The 22,300-nt window shown below is 39.4% G+C and overlaps 1 long non-coding RNA gene across 1 annotated transcript in view; it reads right to left on the bottom strand.

Annotated features, from left to right (window-relative positions):
- Positions 1 to 5,628, bottom strand: part of LOC129543796 (uncharacterized) — a 64,489-nt gene extending 58,861 nt beyond the window's left edge. Inside the window, exon 1 of the long non-coding RNA XR_016036070.1 lies at positions 5,310 to 5,628. This is a non-coding gene — a long non-coding RNA (uncharacterized LOC129543796). The remainder of the gene's footprint in view (positions 1 to 5,309) is intronic.
- Positions 5,629 to 22,300: the final 16,672 nt, after the last annotated feature.

Below are 22,300 nucleotides of genomic sequence, written 5' to 3'. Positions count from 1 at the left end.
GGACAGAGGAGCCTGGCGGGCTACAGTTCATAGAGTTGCAAAGAGTGGGACGCGACTGAAGTGACTCAGCAAGCACTCATGCAGGCGTATGTATATATCTTTAATTATTCACAGTCTACCTCAAATAATAGAGCACGTCACATGTAGTTTAAGGATCTCACAACCTACATCTACATACTCCCAAGTGCTCCTTCCCATCTTTTGTACTAGTTTTCATAAATTTTAATTTATATAGTCTATTAACGTGCACTAAAAGATTACTATTTTATTTCTATGGCAATTAAATAATGTCTTTTACATTTACTTTCTGTATTTCCTCTAGGGAAACAGAACTGTTAGAACATCTACATTTATTTATCTCCATAGGAAACAGAACCATTAGATATCTGTATATACACATCTCCACATATGTATCTATCTGTGTCTCTATAAAGAAAGCTGAGCGCCAAAGAATTGATGCTTCTGAACTGTGGTGCTGGAGAAGACTCCTGAGAGTCCCTTGGACTGCAAGGAGATCCAACCAGTCCATCCTAAAGGAGATCAGTCCTGAATATTCACTGGAAGGACTGATGCTGAAGCTGAAACTCCAATACTTTGGCCACCTCATGCGACGAGTTGACTCACTGGAAAAGACTCTGATGTTGGGAGGGATTGGGGGCGGGAGGAGACGGGGACGACAGAATGAGATGGCTGGATGGCATCACCGACTGGATGGACATGAGTTTGAGTGAACTCTGGGAGTCAGTAATGGACAGGGAGGCCTGGCGTGCTGCAGTTCATGGGGTCGCAAAGAGTCGGACATGACTGAGTGATTGAACTGACTGATGTCTCTATACCTAGCGGGAGAGATTCTGAGGAACTGTGTCACTTGATTATAGAGGCTGAAAACTTCCACAATCTGCTGTCTGTAAGCTGGATACCCAGGAAAGGCACTAGTGTAATTCCAGTTTGAGTCTGAAGGCCAGATAACTGGGGGAGTCAGTAGTATGAATCCTAGTTCAAGGGCAGAAGACTGACGCGCCAGTTCAAGCATGCAGGCAGAAAGCAAAAGGGGCAAACTCTCTCTTCCTCAGATTTTTATTTCAGGCCCTCAGTGATTTAATGATGATCAGACACACCGAGAAGGGCAATGTCAGGTATCACTGAGTTCACCCACTCAAATGTTAACGTCACCCAGAAGCACCCTCACAGGCATACCCAGAAACAATCTAACACCATTTGGCTCAGTCTGGTTAACACAAACAATTAACCATCACACCTTACTCTTTAGCATTTCTATGATCTTCATTTCTTGTGTACAGGTAAGTTTCTATTACTGTAGTCCTTCCACTAAAGTACTTTAAGTTTTCTCTTTAGCTGTTGGGTAATGAATTCTCTCAGCTTTTGTTTGTGCAAATCAATATTTGACTTAATTTCTGAAAGGTGTGGCATCCTGAGCTGGTAGGTTTTTCTTTTTTCTCTCGGTATTTTAAAGATGTCACTCCATTATCTGCTGGGTTGCACATACTCTGATGAGAAATCTGCTGTCATTTTATCTGGACAGTCTTCAAGATTTTCTCTTTGGTTTCTAGGAGTTTAACTGTTATTTGTCTAGGTGGGTGTCTTTTTCGTGACATTTCCTGTTCTTCCTGGGTATGCATTGTGAAGTCTTTCCTTATGTTAGTTTTGTTAGCTCTTCACATATTATTGGTCCCACTCTTTTTCTTTTATTTCGCTTAAATGGCATCTAACTTCTCTTACTCTCATGCTTTGACCCACGTGTGACAGTGCCCACATCCTCAGAAGGGCCTGCCTTCTTTAAATTTTAGACTTCTTGGCTATCTTGCAAACTTAGTTCTCTGATGGGTTCAAAGAGAACTATAGTTTTACAGTTTATCTTACATTTTCTTGTTTTCAAGGTGGAAGTGATGTTTTCTTTTTAAAATATAGTTTTTTATATCCTTAAGAGAAACCATAATTTTTAATTTTTCTATAACTTAACATTTAAACAAATGTAAGAATAGTAGAAGAAATTCCTAACTAACCTTTACTCAGATTCATTAATTATTATATGTGCCTCACTTGCTTTATCATTCTCTCTCTCTGCTTTTCTCTTTATGTGTATTTCTCTATGTCTGTATATTAATAATTTATGAATTATTTGAGAACTGGTTGGAGTTATTATACCTTTTATCCTACTTTAATGGATTATCTTTGTGAGAAAATTTTCTTATAAACAATAGTATATTTATTACAGTCAATATGCTTAATAGTAAACACATGTTTCTATATTTATTTCATATATATAAATAAAGCCTATAATACACAGGTGGACTTTTCAGAATTGCCAACCCATATCCCTGCAAAAAGTACTCCTATTAACTAGAGCTGAATAACTTGCTAGTTTTTTCAGATAAAATTTACATACATTTAAATGCAAAAATCATAAGGGTTCAATTTACTGAGCTATAACATTTTACATACTCCTAATATCACACTGAAATGTCATCTCTTTCTTTGAAGACTGCCTGGGTTGCCTCCACTTACAGTTTGAACATTTCTCTATTATAAGACTTACTGCAATTATTTCTCTGATGTCCACTGGACTATAAACTCATGAAAAAAAAAAGGGACAATGCTTCTTCATTTTGGGGTCCCCAGTTCCAAATAGTATCTGGTATATAACAAGGTATCAATAAAAGTTTGCTAAAGAAGCAAAATGACATTGGAATAGATAGCCTGCAGCTTTAAATAAGGGAGCTGTATAATTTTAAAGTTAAGATCTGCTCACTGAGTCTACTAAATCACCAGTAAGGAATGTATGATAAGAACTGTCAAGACATGAAAGGGAGAAAAGACAGCAGTTGGAACACAAATAAATCATTAGGTTCCTAAAACTCCTTACAAAGACATGAAACTCTTTTTAATCATTCATAGAGCCTCTAAAACTGGTGGGTGGTACAAATTGCTACCACAATATTTATATAGTAAAACCTTCAGCTTTTATAACATGTTTAAAAGCAAATGAATCTTACCTGTCCAAAACCTAATGAAGAACATTTTTGTAGTTCCTGTTTGATATTCTGACACCTGAGATTTTCTATTTTCAACTGTCTAAAAGCAGTGGGTAATCAAATGTGTTGACACACAGATATTTCTTTGGTATCACTAACTATTTTGACCAAGGGATAGGTTGCTGCTGCTGCTGCTAAGTCACTTCAGTCATGTCTGACTCTGTGTGACCCCATAGACGGAAGCCCACCAGGCTCCCACGTCCCTGGGATTCTCCAGGCAAGAACACTGGAGCGGGTTGCCATTTCCTACTCCAATGTGTGAAAGCGAAAAGTGAAAGTGAAGTCGCTCAGTTGTGTCCGACCCTTAGTGACCCCACAGACTGCAGCCTACCAGGCTCCTCCATCCATGGGATTTTCTAGGCAAGAGTACTGGAGTGGCGTGCCATTGTCTTCTCCGAAGGGATAGGTTACATGAATCGAAATCTGATTATGCTGTTGCTTCTGAGTCATGTCAGGAGTTGCTCTTCTTTTTCTTAAATAAAAAAATCAAAAGAAAATATATACTCCTTTGAATATAACTAACTAAGTAAATGTTTTTAATTCCTGTGAGAAATTACCACAGAACAGTTCTGTGATATATTCAACTCACGATGGGTTTATCAGGACATAACTTCATTTTAAGTGGAGAAAGGTATGTAAATCCAAAGTATATTGAATGAAGAAAATAGTAAAGAAAAGAAACCAATGAAATAGAAAACATAAATGACAGAGAAAATTAACATATACAAGATTTTTTTCTTTTTGAAAGAATAATAAATTTGATAGCCCCTACATGGGTTTCCCTGATGGCTCAGATGGTAAAGAATCTGCCTGCAGTGCAGGAGACCCTGGTTTAATTCCTGGGTCGGGAAGATCCCCTGGAGAAGAAAATGGCAACCAGCTCCAGTATTCTTGCCTGGGAAATCCCATGGAAAGAGGAGCCTGGAGGCTATAGTTCACGGGGTCACAAAGAGTTAGACATGACTGAACAACTAACACTTAAGCCCTATATAGGCTAATCAAGAGAAAAAAAAGAAAAATCATCAATACCAGGAATAAATGTGTGAATATACTACAGATGCAATACGTATTATTAACAATTTGATGTTAATAAATTCAACAGCTAGATGAAATTCCTAAACAACGCAACTTACCAAAACAGACACAACAAGAAATAGGAAATATTGCTGAAAATATATTTATTAAGTAAACTGAATTTGTGATTGAAATCTTTCCTCAAATATATCAGGGTCAGATGGTGTCACTGGTGAACTCTTTTTAAACATTAAGGTAAGAAAAGGTATCAAACTTACATAAATGTTTTCTAAAACAGAAGATGAGGAAACACTTTTCAATGTGTTCTATGAGGTCAGCCAGACCCTGGTACTAAATCTGATAAAGTCATTAAAAAAAAAGAAAATTAAAACACCAGTCGTGTCCAACTGGCCACCTAGTCTGGTTTCCTTTCCCCTCCCCCAGCAGGCAGACACACTCTCCTGCACTGGGGGAGGGAAGGGAAGAACAGGTTGGCTGGGGGGCGACATCTTCAGACTGTGCACAGTCCCCAGATGAACAAGGAAGCTGACGCAGCCCCATGTGACTTTCTCCAGGTTCCTGCAAGATCTAGGCAGAAGCCAGAATTCGGCGAAAAAATGTAAGATACACGACTTAGAAGATAAACCACTTGATCTGCTAAGCAAACATTATTGCCCAATGCCTTAAGTAACTGATGACTTGTAGAACAAGTACTTATTAATATAAGAGAGTTTTGAGATTATGCTATGCCGCCAGTCATTGATGTCACCAGTCATATGAACAACCCACACGGAGACACGGAAAATGAATAAAACAATGGAGTGGTCCTGAAATCAGAAATACAAACAGAAAAAAGAAATGGTAAGATTCTGAACTGGAACAAACACAAAGGAAGGAAACCCAAAGCAATCCTCTGAATGCTGATGCAGAAGAAGAAGGTAAAGAATAAGATTTTCTTATCCTTAAATTATGCAGAGAATAAGGTCAAAGAGTACCTAAAATCTTTATTGGAAGTTCAAGTTTTATAAAGCACACGTCTGGATTAAGATGAAGCTGACAAAAAATCTCACAAGGTCTCTTTCCTCCTGCTGGCATGCAGAGGATTTTCTGGTGAGGCAGTTCTGAGAAAGTGCTTTGAGACAACAGAAGTTGACACATCCATCTTTCTGAAAACACAGCAAAAATAGATGCTGGAGACGGCGAGAGTGCCACTGGAGAGAAATAGGAAAGGGAGAGACTCACCTCTTCCATTATTACTGATAATAAGATGGACATAGCAGGGGAAGAGCAATCACCAGTATAGGTGAGGTTCATCAGCGAATCAAGGTCACAGTGAGGAATATGGGCTCTCTTCCTTCAGAAGCTGATGCAGACAGCTGTGAAATTTCACACCGTGATAATGGAAGCACGGGGGACAAACGTGGAGCACTGATGTGGTCTGGCTTAGATTATGTCTAGCGGACTTTCTCCCAAATGCAAGTCATGGTGACTAGACTTTTGGGGAGTAAGCCCATGGTATGTACACAATCTATTTTTTCCTCTACCTTAAATATGTAGTTGTCAGAAGCAGTGTCTGCTATGCAGTTGTCAGAAGCAGTGTCTGTTGTGGGAGTTATCTGTTGCTTTGTGAACAATTAAAGATGTTTGTTCTTTTTTCTAGTGATCACAACTGCTTTAGAGCTCAACAATGTAATATCTGTTCTCTTTTAGAACAGTGAGGGATAAAAGGCAAATGGACCAAAGCAAATTTGCCATTCTCCATGAATAGCGGGTACAATGCTTTTGGAATTTTTGTACAACTACTGCAAATACTTGCTTTATGTTTGCTGCTGCTAGAAATAATGATACAAATGTTAGCTAGAATAACTTTATAGCTGGTTGAGCTTTGTTCTCTGTAGTGCACTGACAGATTTTTCATTTTAATTATCATTGTTGTTCATCAAAATGTCCTATTTTTTAAAATAGCCTTTGGGAAAATTTCCAGGGCCACACTTCCAAAATTTCTTTGCTGCCAGCACCTTGACTGCTGAGTTGCATTATATGAAGGGATGGAAAATATCTATGTTTATTGTAAATTTTGATTTGAGAAAGCCATAATGCAGCACCAGTCTTGATTTTAAGTGGAATTTCCTAGAATTTCCTTGGGGCTCAGCAAGATAATCTCAACTAACCATTGAGAATTACTGTAAACAAATATTTGGTGTCCCGACAATGAGGCACATTACTTAGGACCTTAAAGATATTTTCTTAGAATAGCACCTCACCGTCCTTAAATGCTTATCTCTTACAGCCTCAGTCACAGAGCAGCTCACACTCAACACCATGCCAACATGTACCAAAGTGACCAATCCACTGCCAACCTTCACTGTTGGTGCTGTGTGCTAAGTCGCTTCAGTCGTGACCGACTCTGCAACCCTATGGACTGTAGCCCACCAGGCTCCTCTGTCCATGGGATTCTCCAAGCAAGGATACTGGAGTGGGCTGCCATGCTCTCCTCCAGGGGCTCTTCCAGACCCAAGGATCGAACCCAGGCCTCTTAGGTCTCCTGCAACGGCAGTCGGGTTCTTTACCACTAGCGCCACCTGGGAAGCAGGACCAAACAAAACACAGAGGGAAAGACACAGAACATCCATGCACAAAACCCCCTATCTTTCTCACTTCAGATTTTTTCTTATTATTTATGCATGGCTGGAGGACTTCCCTGCAGCTCAAATCGTGAAGAATCTGCCTGCAATGCAGGAGACCAGAGTTCAATTCCTGGGTCAGGAAGATCCTCTGGAGAAAGGAATGGCAACCCACTCCAGTATTCTTGCCTGGAGAATCCCATGGACAGAGAAGCCTGGCGGGCTACAGTTCAGGGGGTCACAAAGAGTCGGACACAACTGAGCAACTAACACCCACACACACATGCATGGCTGAAGATTCTATATATTCTTCCTTGATGAAGTCTGAGAATTAGAGCAGTGAAATTAGATGACAGCATCTTAAGCATAATTAAGAAACAGTTCAACAGACCAGAGGTCAAAAAACTTTAACATAATCCTTGATATAAAATATGATCTTAATTTAATGGTAGAAACACATATCAAACGATACAGTTAAGCCAGAGTTTCCTCCAAGTATTTTTCGAAAACCACTGAAAATATCTAGAAGTTTTAAAAATTGGTTTTATCCTTACAGTTGATATTTGGAAGAAAAGCTCTAAGGTGCATATAGGCCATTTAATCACTGAATATTTTCTTCTGCACCTTCCACTGAATGCATTAAATGTTGACAAACTACCTGATAAGTGGCCACTTTTTGAACTTTTATTCTCCAAAGACCTCTCATTTCAGAAGACAGCACTAAAAGACCATTTCATTTCTCTGTGACTTCTTTTGGTGATACTCTGGGGACATTTTAGTTGAGTCATTTAAAATAGAACATTACTACTGCCACAAATCAAATGATGAGGTATTAGTTTCCAATTCTTTGAGGAAGTAAATGTTGGAGAGGCGTGGGAAGAAGGAATATATTTCATAAAATACTGCAATAAAGCTCAGGACTGACCACTGACTAGTAGGTGTTTCAGTATGTGATTAAAAATCTGTAGTGGGCAGTTAAGAAAATTACCAATAAGAAGAAACTTTGAGCTCACCAAACAAGGACAGACTGCAGTGTAGATTTTGTCTCCATTAAGTGAGTGTTAAGGAAAAAAAACAAACAAACTGAAGTTCAAATAGAAAACAACCTACTGTGGTTCTACTTCTGGAGGTTATTTATTAATACAATCATTCTTTGAATTTATTCTTTAACTGAGTCACAGTCCTTCCAGCAAGTGTACATTGAACACTTTTGTTTCATGGTCAAGATAGAATCAGTAGCCAAAGTTACTGACCATCTATTATTTTTCTTTCCATGACCGTATCTACTGCATTGTCTTGACTTATAAAAGTTACCTGGGAAAAATAGAGGTCTTTTTTCTTTTAGAGGAATAATACAGAAATTGTTGCTATTATTTTGATGAGAAAAATTTTGTACAATGTGTTTTAATCTTTCTAAATAAAATGTAAATTTTATTTTCTTAAAGCAAATTACAAAAAAACCCCTCTATAACCATAGATGCAAACTCCTTAATGAGATATTCACAAGTAGAATCCAGCAATATATTAAAAGAATGATATACCATGACAAAGTAGATTTATTCCAGGAATGCAAGGTTGGTTTCATATTCAAAAGTCAATCAGTATTACTCATCATTGTGACAGACTAAAGGAACAAAACCATAGGATCTTCTCAACAGATGTGTAAAAAGCACTTGACAGATTAAAAAACTCTCATAGTATTAAAACAAATTCTAAGTAAACCAGAAATAGAAGGGAACTTCCTCCACCTGATGAAGGATATCTATGAAAATCTTACAGTTAATATAATGCTCACTGGTGAGAGAATAAGTGTTTTTTCCTCTCAGACTGGACATAGGGTAAAGATGTCTCTGTTTAATGTCCAGCCAGTGGACTAGGGCAAGAAAATGAAATAAAGAGAATAATGTGTTTGCATGAGAATTCTAGGGAACTTAAAAGCAACTTAACTTGGCTTAAAACTCAACATTCAGAAAACTAATATCATGGCATCTGGTCCCATCACTTCATGGCAAATAGATGGGAAAACAATGGAAACAGTGACAGACTATTTTTTGGGGCTCCAAAATCATTGAAGACGGTGACTGCAGCCATGAAATTAAGACGCCTGCACCTTGGAAGAAAAGCTATGACTAACCTAGACAGCATATTAAAAAGCAGAGACATTACTTTGCCAACAAAGGTCCGTCTAGTCAAAGCTATGGTTTTTCCAGTAGTCATGTATGATGTGAGAGTTGGACTATCAGGAAAGTTGAGTGCCGAAGAATCGATGCTTTTGAAAGGTAGTGTTGGAGAAGACTCTTGAGAGTCCCTTGGACTGCAAGGAGATCCAACCAGTCCATCCTAAAGGACATCAGTACTGAATATTCATTGGAAGGACTGACGCTGAAGCTGAAACTCCAATATTTTGGCCACCTGATGCAAAGAACTGACTCATTTGAAAAGACACTGATGCTGGGAAAGATTGAAGGAGTGAGAAGGGGACGACAGAGGATGAGAAGGTTGGATGGCATCACTGATTCGATGGACATGAGTTTGAGTAGCTCCGGGATTTGGTGATGGACAAGGAAGCCTGGCATGCTGCAGTCCATGGGGTTGCAAAGAGTTGGACACGACTGAGAGACTGAACTGAATTGAACTATAAGTGATTACTAGAACTAATTAGCAAATTTTTAAATGTTGCAGGGTACACTGTCAATATTCTAAAATCAATTGTTCTTTTATATTTTACTGGTTTGATGGTAATAAAAATAAAAATTTTCATTTACAAAAGCAACTAAAACATAAAATATTTAGAATAAAAACATGCAAGATCTCTCTGCTAAAATATGCAAAACATTACTGAGGGAAATTAAGGAAAACCCAAATAAATGGCTATGTGTATCAATACCATGTTCATGGATTAGAAGACCTAAGTGAACCTGAAAAAGAAGAACAAGTTGGAGGATTCACACTATTTCAACAAGATCCCCTGGAGAAGGGAATGGCAACCTACTCCAGTATTCTTGCCTGGAGAATCCTGTGAACAGAGAAGCCTGGCGGGCTATACAGTACATGAGGTAGCTAAGAGCTGAACTTGACTGAGTGACTGACACACACAAGGCTACATAAAATCAAGACAGTGTGATACTGGAATAAGCACTGAGAAATATCAATGGAACGGGACTGTGAGCCCAGAAATGGACTCACACTGATAAAATCAATTAGTTTTCAACAAAGGTACCAACGTAATACATTGGGGCAAGCAGAATCTTTTCAATGAATGCTCAGTCTTTTCCAGCTCTTTGCGACCCCATGAACCATAGCCCACCAGGCTCCTCTGTCCATGGGATTATCCTGGCCGGAATATTAGAGTGAAAGGTACTGGAATAAACAGATATTCAACTGGGAAGTGCTTATTCAAAAGGAACCTGGATGTTCTTCAGCTTTGCCCTTGTTCAATACACTAATCTGATGTTTTCCTTTTCTATTTACACATCAGTAATGTAGTATCGGGCTTCCCTTGTGGCTCAGCTGCTAAAGAATCAAAGCACCGTTTCCACTGTTAAAATAATATTCCCACTGCAAATTTTTCCTTTTAGAAAATAACTTTTTTAAGTTAAAAAAGCTAGTTTTTCATTTATGACAACTCATATGTTAAAGCATAAAGTCAACAAAAATTACTCATGATCACACAACCCAGAAATCATCCAAATTGACCTTTGGGGTTGGTCTTTCTAATCTTTTGTATCTAATGTCATAAAAATTGTATGATGTATTTTTAACCTAATATTATTTTGCAAGTGATTTTATTTTTTCAAGACTCTGAGATTTTATTATTACTGTTTGCCTATAATATGACAATATTAGCTTTCAACATATTTTTATGACACTTGTAATTGCATTGCCTAAAGACATAAATTTTAATTGTAAGCTACATTCAGATTGCATTTCCAACAGACATCTATTTCTGGAGTACCTGCCAACCTCCCCTATCCAAAATGTAACTGTACTACTGAACAAGCATGACTCAGAGAAGCAATCATAGAACATTTTATTTTAAACTCTTACTTTAAATTTATTTTGTGTGTTTAGTTGTTCTCTTGCCCCTGATGAAATTCAGGGCAGGTCACAAAACTGAGCATTTCAAAATTATTTTTAAATATCCTGTTGCAAGGAAAACCACAGAAGCCATCTCTGGGCAGCCAAATTTACAGTAGAAAATCTGTCCCAAGGCCACAAGTGATTGTTCAAGTTCTGGCAACCTGAACAAAAGGGGCCAATAACGCTCTCACTCAGGAATTCCAAAATTAAGTCCGGAGCAAAGTTTGCCTACAACTAGAGCCCACACTGTGGACTGAAGACCGGAGAAATGGAGTCTTCAAAGAGAAAGAAGATGGAAGGAACTGCAGAAAAAGGGGAAGCTGATATGAACCAAGAGCTTTTCCTGGATTCTGCCAGCTGCTAACTGCTGATTTTACTTCCTTTCACGACCCCAGGCACCTGCCTCTGGGTGCTGTGAAACCCTCAATCATTGTCATACCCAGCTTCTCACTTTTTTCTTGTCAAATCAAGTTTTTGTTAAAAGAAGCCCAAATAACACAGAAATGAATATGGACTACAGGAAGTTTTATCCCATAAACAAGCAACCCTGTTCATAAAGCCTATTCCTGTTCCGAGTATCCTTCGGCTCTGCCCATGGACGGAAGTCCTTCTCTCATATTCCCTCCCTCTGAGGGTCCATGTTAGCTGTAAACTCGCAGTGTCCCCGCTCACTCACTAGGGTGCTGACTGTATTGTTACCTAGATCACCTCTGCTCTTTTGAAATATCAGTGTCAAACTTTTACGTATGCTTCCTTGATCTGAGAGAGCACACTGTCAGAAAATGCACAGGATCTGATATTCAGTGACTCCTTCAGATGAGGTTTTAACTCTAACCCCTTTGTGTTGTTCTTAGAAAGGAAATCAAGTTTTATTTGTCTTACTGTCATTCCCAAGGCAGTCACTAATTTTAATACTGTGAGAATAAAGCACTTCAGTTTTTTTTAGCCTCTGAATGTCGATGAGTTCTGTTTTCAAAAATTTGCCTTGGGTGAGTCATAAATTCACATGACATATTTTTAGTGACTAAAGGCAAAATTCACTCACATCGCTAAATTAAACAATTACAGTATTACCAATGTAATTTGTATTGGTTAGTGTAGTTCGAAGGATATGTCTAGAAAACCAAAGACAGAGAAGTAACACAATCCTAAAATGTCCTAATATTAATTTTTCATCACGTGACTTAGAAACTATCTTTACTATTCATATTACAGACTCTGTTCTACCTTGGGTGAAATATTTTTAGTTTATAAAACTAATTTGTAGAACATATTAGGTTTTAGAAATTTGGCTTGTTCACATTCTCAAATTATTGTGAAACTTTATTAAATTAGGTGAACTGAACAAAACTTATTCAATAAATAGCCAACATTGGCTAGGTGATACAGATGTTATAGAAACAAAAGATGCCCTCCTTTACCTGGTAAAGTAGTTAGGAAGAGACACAGAACAACAGTAATAAACCAAGACACTGTGCAGGGATGTTCATGCTGATTTTTAGGAGTCCTGAGACGCAGGGGTAAGAAATGGAAAAAAAAAGTAAATGAAGAAGCTAAGAACAGAGAAACAAAGAAGCTAAGAACAAAGAAAGAGCATGCATCTTCCATTTCTGACAACTTTTTTTGTCATTCCCTTCTTGGGGCTCCATTGAAATGAACTGAAGTTGAAATAGAGAGAACTTCCTAGAGAGTTGGATTAGATTTGGGACTTGAAGGAAGAGACAGGATTTGAAAGGATAAATGGTCAGGTAGACAACATAAGCCAAAGTATGGAGATGAGAATACGTTTAGTTTTGAAGAGGAACAGTTAACCTTACTAGCGCTGGAAGTCATAGGAAACAGAACTGGGAGAGCATGGTGGAAAAAAAGAGAAGAATTTTAAGCATGAAGAATAGGGAAATGCTGAGAAGAGGGGTAACAGGGTACAAACTGGTTTGGGTGGACTGGCTGAGCACGGGGAAGGCAATGGCACCCACTCCAGTACTCTTGCCTGGACAATCCCAAGGATGGAGGAGGCTGGTAGGCTGCGGTCCATGCGGTCGCTAAGAGTCAGACACGACTGAGCGACTTCACTTTCACTTTTCACTTTCATGCATTGGAGAAGGAAATGGCAACCCACTCCAGTGTTCTTGCCTGGAGAATCCCAGGGACGGGGGAGCCTGGTGGGCTGCCGTCTATGGGGTCGCACAGAGTCGGACAAGACTGAAGTGACTTAGCAGCAGCAGCAGCAGCTGAGCAAGGTCATGAAAGGTGCTTGGGAAGGGTGAAGGCTAGAGTCTGTCCTGGTAACTAGGGCATTGCCATAGTGATCCTTCCAGGAGGCGATGATGGCCGTGTTAAGGAGGGCCAATAAGCGCTTTCCAAGAAAGAAAACTGTCTGATCTTGAGCAAGCTGAGTCAGAGATGATAGAAATTCTTGTCGAAAGGAGTTGGGAGATATGAGGCTGGAGCGTAGGGAAGCAGACAGCGTGGAGAAAAACTAACACATTTAGCAGTCAGTGACACAGAGCTACAGCGGAAGCCGAGGATGAGGGAGGCTTCATCAAAGAAGGAACGCGAAGGAGAGAGCAGAGAAATGAAAGTTGGCAGGCACCCACACGGAGGGCACAGGACAAGTAAAGTGAGCCAATGACGAGGAAACACGTGATCTGAGATGGAGGTGAGACTAACAGACGGTATTATCAGAGAACTGAGGCAGCAGGGTGCTTAAGGAGGACTCTGTCTCCGGTGCTGGCAGGGGGTGAAGGAGCGAGAAGATGAGGACCTCAGGAGGAACATTAATAACCAATAACCATCTGGAACTGGAGACCAGATCACACAGACAAGGGAGGGAAGGAGCTGAGACAGTGAGCCGGAGGACACGCACGGAATGATAAAGCAGCTGCGAGGACAGGCTCTGGGAGCAACTCCACCTGAATCCTGGCTCCACCCAGACCAGGCAACTTAACACACACACGCTGCCCTGAGTCTCCATGCGCGGGATTGAATGGCGTCCCTCCCAGCACCTCAGAATGTGACCTTATGTAGAGACAGGGTTCTTGCCGATATAACTAGTAAAGACGAGGTTATTCTACAGCAGGTGCGCCCTTAATCCAGTATGACTGCTGGCCTCATAAGAAGAAGAAAGGATGCAGAGACACACACAGGCAAGATAACCACGTGAGCATGAAGGCAGAGACTGAAGTTAACCTAAAGCTGCAAGCCAAGGAAAGCTGAGGACGGCTGGCAGCCCTGGAAGATAGCAGACAGGCCCAGGACAGATTCTCTCCCGGGAACTTGAGAGGACGCAGCCCTGCTGACTCCTTGATTTTGGACTTCTAGCCTCCTGAGCTATGAGAAAATACATTTCTGTTGCTTTAAGCCACCCATTTTGTGGCACTTTGCTATGGCAGCTCCAGTAAACCAATATTCTTGGTAGCTTTATCCTTAAAGTGAGGATACTAACACTCTCCTATAGGGAAGGTTGGAAACATAATATTAAAAATGCTTAGCTCAGCGTCTGCCCCCTTGCAAGAGCTCAGTGACATGTCGTCATATATTTTTCTTTGAACAATTTGGTGTGGAAGAAAGGAAAAAGTGGTCCTAGATAAGTCATACAAGTGGTAAAGTAAGTGTTGTTATTGTTTCTTTTAAAACAGCACTTATGCATGAATATTGAAACAGAAAATAGTCTCCAGAGAGAGGGACAGACTAAGGAATTTGGCGATAATATAATCTTTGTCAAAGACCAAATCCAGCGCAAATGAGAGATTTCAAGAGACGGGACTATAAAGGAATAGACAACAGACTTACTACCACTTATAGTCTCAGGATGATATTATCCTTCAGAGAAGTCACTCTGGAGGGCAGACTGCTATTCTAATGGCATTGTCATTACCACAAATACCTTTCAATTTTCTTCCAAACCACACAGTTCCAAACTACACAGACAGTTTTTACCATGTATGACATACTTCATTCTTTATCAAAATACATATCTTCCAGGCTGTTCACTCAACTGACATGACACCAAGCAACTTCTATTTCCAAATGCCAAGTCCACCCTGAAATTATAAACATTAGCACCATTGAGGGCATTTTTAAAAGGTGTACCAAATATTTATCAAAGTAGTCTTAAATACCAAAATGTGAAAGAAAATGTTCTGATTTCAAACAGAATATCAAACTTGTTGGCATAAAACCCTGATGACTTCAAACTAGACACGTGTTTTGACAAAAATTTTTTTTAAAACAAATATATATCAATTTTTTCCCAGATAAGTTAACACTTAAGGCCTAACTGGCTACTCATTGAAGCAATGATGGAATTTTTACTGGTGAATTTCCAACTGAAATCCACTCAGCTATTTCTAAGTAAGCCATTTAAGTACATGGCTTTATTTTTTTCCTCCTTATATCTCATACCTCAGGATACACAAGAAAGAAACGACCTTGTTTTCCAAAGGCTTACAAGGAACAGAAAGGAATAAACAATGATTTAAAAATGCTTAATAAACTATTCACATCATGTTCAGATTTTCAGAGAGGAAGAAGGACAAGCAAAGGGGGAAAGGGTCATATTTAATTTGTCCCCATTTTAACTTTCCCAGAGTTTCCATCCAAACAAAAAAAGATCATTAACAAAAAAGTCACTTTGCATAAAATGAGATCTTTTAAAATGGGCCTTTTAGTGCATAAGAACCACGAATTTTTTTGCTGTTTTAACTTTCACCGTGGAGCAAATTACATTCTTTATTCATCCTTGTCTTGCATTGGGTGCACCATATTTCACAGTGAAACACTAACCTGCACTTTATTTGAGCTTGGAAATCCAGCACAAATTTAAGCAGGTTGCAATAAAAGGGGAGGCTCCCCCAGAGCCCAGACTCTGAGAAGCAAAACATGTGCCCTGCCTGGTTGCAGAGAGGAAACTGCATTTGGTTGTGCAAGTCACTGGTTACACAGGACTCTTGGCCTGATTCTGAGAGATGACATCTGTCCAACCCTTGCCCAACTCACTCCTTTCTCAATCAGCATCTGTTAGCTTGATTTAAGACACAGTCTTCCATTCCCTTGATCATCAGGAGAGATGGAGGAGCTGAGAGAGGAAGTGGAGTGCCCTATGGAACCTGCTCTCAAACTTGCAACTGGGTCACATGGCTTTGGTTCTGAAAAAGGCGCTGATTCAGCCTGTCCTATTCTTAAAAAACCATCAGCATTTATGGAATATATATATATGTTTGGTGTGTGTACATATATACACATATACATATACACACACACACACATATATATATACATCTGTAACTGAGTACACTCTTGCATTGTATTGTATATACATATATATAATATTTTCATAAGTACATTCAAATATTATGCAATATATAAAATATATACAATATACTATTCTTATAATACATAATACATATATATTATATACACGTTACATAGAATACATACTAAAATACTACTGTACATTAAATGCATGTATAACAGATATTATGTATCATATTATATATGTGTACATAATACACTCACATATATCTGTTCAGTTCTGTTCATGTCTGACTCTTTGCGACCCCATGGACCGCAGCACGCCAGGCCTCCCTGTCCTCACCAACTCCCGGACCTCACTCAAACTCATGTCCATCGAGTCGGTGATGCCATCCAGCCATCTCATCCTCTGTCGTCCCCTTCTCCTACCGCCTTCAATCTTTCCCAGCATCAAGGTCTTTTCAAATGAGTCAGTTCTTCACATCAGGTGGCCAAAGTACTGGAGTTTCAGCCTCAGCATCAGTCCTTCCAATGAATATTCAGGACTGATCTCCTTTAGGATGGACTGGTTGGATCTCCTTGCAGTCCAAGGGACTCTCAAGAGTCTTCTCCAACACCACAGTTCAAAAGCATCAATTCTTCGGTGCTCAGCTTTCTTTACAGTCCAACTCTCACATCCATACGTGACCACTGGAAAAACCATAGCTTCGACTAGACAGACCTTTGTTGGCAAAGTAATGTCTCTGTTTTTTAATATGCTGTCTAGGTCGGTCATAGCTTTTCTTCCAAGGAGCAAGCATCTTTTAATTTCATGGCTGCAGGCACCATCTACAGTGATTTTGGAGCCCCCCCAAATAAAGTCTCTCACTGTTTCCATTGTTTCCCCATAGATTTGCCAGAAATGATGGGACTGGATGCCATGATCTTAGTTTTCTGAATGTTGCCTTTATGCCAACTTTTTCACGTTCTCTTTCACTTTCATCAAGAGGCTCTTTAGTTCTTCTTCGCTTTCTGCCCTAAGGGTGGTGTCATCTGCATATCTGAGGTTATTGATATTTCTCCTGGCAATCTTGATCCCAGTTTGTGTTTCATCCAGCCTGGCATTTCGCAAGATGTACTCTGCATATAAGTTAAATAAGCAGGGTGACAATATACAGCCTTGACATACTCCTTTCCTGATTTGAAACCAGTCTGTTGTCCTGTGTCCGGTTCTAACGGTTGCTTCTTGACCTGCATACAGATTTCTCATACATATGTATACATAACTATATAATGCTAGTGTATACTCAGTCACAGGTTGTTAATTGTCTTCTTACTGTTTCTAATGTTTGTTTTATTCTCTTAAACCAATGCTGAAGTCTTCAATGGTAGGAACACTACTGAGATATAATGGAAGATCTATATTGTGGGTTGGCGTTGGGTAGATTTCTTTAAGGGCATTTTAGTGAGGAGCAAGCTGTGCAGACCTCTGGGGTGGGGTGTTCTAGGCAGAGAGGTCAGTGACTACAAGGACTTGAGATGGAGTGTGTTGGAGAGTGGAAGGAAGAGCAAGAAGGTCAGGGTTGCTGAAATGCAGCAGACAAAGAGCGGAAGGCAGAGAGTTCAGAGAGAGAGGAAAAGGGTGACCAGCTGACATATGGTCTTCCAGGCCTTAATAAAATTGAACTGGACTCTAAAAAGCTGATGAAACAGTGCTTGAAGTTGAGAAATAAGAGCTTGGAGAATACCTGTCAAGACAAAAGAACAAGAGGACATAAGAACTGGCAGACCTTGGAAAGAAGAAGAGAAATTCAGAGTGAAGGCACAATGGAAGTGGCATGAAACATAATGAACCCTTCTGCAGACACAGTGAAGGGCAGAGTAACGTCCTTTAATTAATTAGTGAGCACAATGAAAGTGAAATGAACAGTCCAAAAGGACCAAAAAAAGAAATGACAGCTAAGGAAGACAGACAAATAAGATCCAATATCTTACTATCTTCCAAGAAGAGACCAAAACAAATGGAAGAGGAGAAATATTCAAAAAAGATAATTTGAAACTGCACTTCAGAGGAATAAGCAAAGACTTAAACTTATGTCTCAGGAAAACACTGATTCAGAATGATTAACTCTGAGATTATTGTTGTTCAGTCACTAAGTGGTGTCCGACCCTGTGACCCCATGAACTGCAGCATGCCAGACTTCCCTCACCATCTCCCGGAATTTGCTCAAACTCATTTCCATGAGTCAGTGATGCCATTCAACCATCTCATCCTCTGTCACCTCCTTCTCCTCCTGCCTTCAATCTTTTCCAGCATCAGGGTCTTTTCCGAAGAGTCGGCTTCGCATCAAGTGGCTAATGTATTGGAACTTCAGTTTCAACATCAGTCCTTAGAATGAATATTTAGGGTTGATTTCCTTTAGGATTGACTGGTTTGATCGCCTCACTGTCCAAGGGACTCTCAAGAGTCTTCTCCAGCACCACAATTCAAAAGCATCAGTTCTTCGTTGCTCAGACTTTTTTATGGTCCAACTCTCATATCTGTACATGACTACTGGAAAACCAGAGCTTTGACTGTACGGACCTTTGTCAGCAAAGTGATGTCTCTGCTTTTGAATACGCTAAGTTTGACATAGCTTTACTTCCAAGGAGCAAGGGTCTTAATTTCATGGCTGAAGTCACTGTTCAAAGTGATTTTGGAGCCCAAGAAAATAAAATGTGTCACTGTTTCCATGTTTTTCCCATCTATTTGCTATGAAGTAATGGGACCAGATGCCATGATCTTAATTTTTTGAACGTTGAGTTTTAAGCCAGCCTTTTCACTCTCCTCTTTCACCCTTATCAAGAGACTCTTTAGTTGCTCTTCACTTTCTGCCATTAAAGGGGTATCATCTGTGTCTCTGAGGTTGTTGAAATTTCTCCTGGCAATCTTGATTCCAGCTTGTGAGTTATCCAGCCCAGCATTTTTCATGATGCACTCTGCATATAAATTAAATAAGCACGGTGACAATATATGTACTCCTTTGACAACTGACGTAGTCCTTTCCCAATTTTGAACCAGTCTGTCGTTCCAAGCCTGGTTCTAACTGTTGCTTCTTGTCTTAGACGTCTGGGATGCTTCCTGGTAAAAGTACCGGACTTCACAGATAAGAAAATAATTCTGTGGGCACCCAAGCAAAAATATCAGGTACCTATGAAAATAGGAAAGTTAGATTCTCTTAGCCACAGTCCATTCCAGGACAATAGAGAAAAAAACTGAAACTCCTCAGTGAAGAAAATGTAGCTCACTGATTTTGTCAAAAAATTGTATTTTAAGGTGCACTCAAATTGAACTTTTTCATGCATATTTTTATGCATTTTAATGCATGTGAGCACCACCACAATGAAAATACAGAATAATTCTATCACCTCCCCAAGTTCCCTGTGTTATCCCCTTTTAGTCAAAGCTACCCTTCACCCCAACTGCTGAGAACAAATCAGTTTTCAGTCACTATAGTTTTGTCTTCAGTTTCCTGGGGCTCCCCTTTTTGTGCTTCTGATCAAAACATGGAGCTCTGGAACCATACAATATGCAACCTTTTGAGACTGGCTTTTTCCCCATTTTCACATAATGCCTTTAAGCTTCATTCAGGTTATTTGAGCGTACCAGTAGTTTTGTTATTACTTTGTATTACTGAATAGTATTTGATTGTATAGTTTGCACATATTTTGCGGTACAACTCATTCATCCATTCACCCACTGAAGGACATTTGTATGCGGTTGTTGATATTTCTCCTGGCAATCTTGTGTGCTTATGGATAGATATGCTGTAAACTTTCTGCTATTGAACCCGTCCAATAAGTTCTTAATTTTGGTTATTATATTTTTTGGATATGTATTTTTTGAACTTTTAATTTTGTATTGGAGTATAACCTATTAATAAATAATGCTGTGATAGTTTCCAGTGAACAGCAAAGGGACTCAGCTACACACATCCATGTATTCATTCTCCCCCAAATAGCCCTCCCTTCCGGTCTGCCACATAACATTGAACAGAATTCTATGTGCTATACAATAGGTCTCTGTTGGTTATCCATTTTGAATATAGCAGTGTGTACATGTCCATCCCAAACTCCTGAACTATCTTATTTCCCCATCCTTCCCCTGGCAACAATAAGTTCAGTTCTCTAAGTCTGTGGGTACCTTTCTGTTTTGTAAGTAAGTTCATTTGTACCATTTCCTTTTAGATTCCACATACAAGGGATGTCATCTGATATTTCTGCTCCTCTGACTTCACTCAGTATGACAATAGGTCCATCCACGATGCTACAAATGGAATTATTTCATTCTTTTTAATGGCTGAGTAATATTGCGTTGTATATATATATATGTATCACATCTTCTTTATCCATTCCTCTGTTGATGGACATTTAGGTTGCTTCTATGCTTTGGCTACTGTAAGCAGTGCTGCCATGAACACTGGGGTGTATGTATCCTTTCAGATCATGTTTTTCTCTGAGGATATGTATTTTCAATAGCACTGAGTATGGAGTTCCTATATGTTTCTTCCCCCCAACACCATAGACATCCCCACAATCAACGTCTCATACCAGAGTGGAATTTTTGTTGCAACCAATGAATGTTACTGTATTTTTCAGTTTAGAAATTTCCACTTAACTTTTTTTTCTAGTTTCCATTTCTTTGTTAAGATTGTCTTTAATTCCTTACTTAAGCATTTTAATAAGAGTTGCTTTAAAACCTTTGTCAGATAATTACAACATATGTGTCATCTTGGAGTTGACAGCTGTTGATTGTCTTTTTTCCCATGAAAACTGAAATTTTCCTGGCTTTTCATATGTCCAGTAATATTGGATTATTTCCTGGGCATTTAAAATACTGTAAAACCACATTTTGTTTAAAATTTTATGGATAATAATGGCTTTTTAATTTTAAAGTAAGCAATCCCTGTGGTCTAGTCCAGGGCATAAAGTTTGGATCATTCTTCTGAGGGTTGTAGTTCAAGTCCTTCATAGTGGTTCTTGGAGCTTTCCAACACGCACACCACCCAGGTGTTAATCTGGCATCTGGATGGCGGTCAATTTTAGTTAGCGAGGGATGCTAGGATAAGTGTCATGATTGGGTATCTCAAACAACAATGTTTCTTAGTGTTTTGGAGACTGTGAAGTCCAAGTTCAAGGTGGCAGCAAAATTCCATGTCTGCTGAAGGGCTTCCTCATTGTTTGTAGATGGCCACCTTCCAGTCGTATCCTCGCATGGCTGAAGGAGATCATTTGTATTGTGCCTCCTCTTATAAGGGCACTAATGCCATTCATGAGGTCTCCACCCTCACAACCTAATTACCTCCCAAAGGCCCAGTATCTAGATACCATCCCATTGGGGTTTAGAGGGTAAAGAGTAGAAAACATATCATATACTACAACCCAATGGAGAAAAGGAGGAAGAATTTGATGGAAAAGAGGAGATGGGAGAAAGTAAAGGCATATAATATTAGGGTTGCTTAGAGTGGATCAATAGATACATGGAAACAGATGAAATGTTTAGCAATGTTGGTGATAGAGATTACCATGAAAAATAAAAACAACCAACTGTTTCAAATTATATAGGGCACATAAAAAAAGCAAAGGAAACAAACCACGTCAATTACTATTTTAAAAGAAGCAACAAAAATATAAATAATAATACAACTTTGATACAACTGCTGCTGCTGCTGCTGCTGCTGCTAAGTCCAACTCCATGCGACCCCATAGACGGCAGCCGACCAGGCTCCACATACCTATTAAATCAACAAACAGAAATTGTCTAAATTCTCCTATTAAAGTAAGAATCTCAAATTGGATCAAAAAGTTAAATTCAGCAAGAGAATCCCTAAAACAAAATGATTCATAAAGGTTGAAAAGAAAGAACCAAGATATACTTAAAGGGGCTTCCCAGGTGACACAGTTGTAAAGAACCCACCTGCCGAGACGGGAGACACAGGAGATGTGGGTTTGATCCCTGGGTTGGGAAGATTCCCTGGAGGAGGAAATGGCAGCCCACTCTAGTATTCTTGCCTGGAAAATCCCATGGACAGAGGAGCCTGGTGGGTCACAAAGTAGGACATGACTCAGCATGCAAGCAAGATACACTTGGCAAATACAAACAACAAAAAAGTTAACATTTCTACAAAAGTCATGACCTTTACATTCAGCTCAATTCAGTTCAGTCACTCAGTTGTGTCTGACTCTTTGCAACCGCATGGACTGCAGCATGCCAGGCTTCCCTGTCCATCACTTAATAATACATATTAAGGCGTTTTA

This window comes from Moschus berezovskii, chromosome 23 (genome assembly GCF_049115385.1).
Source record: "Moschus berezovskii isolate FMDL1 chromosome 23, NW_MosBer_1.0, whole genome shotgun sequence".
Classification (NCBI taxonomy): domain Eukaryota; kingdom Metazoa; phylum Chordata; class Mammalia; order Artiodactyla; family Moschidae; genus Moschus; species Moschus berezovskii.
Note: the sequence above shows the minus strand (reverse complement) of the source record. Positions and strands in the feature narration are given on the sequence as shown.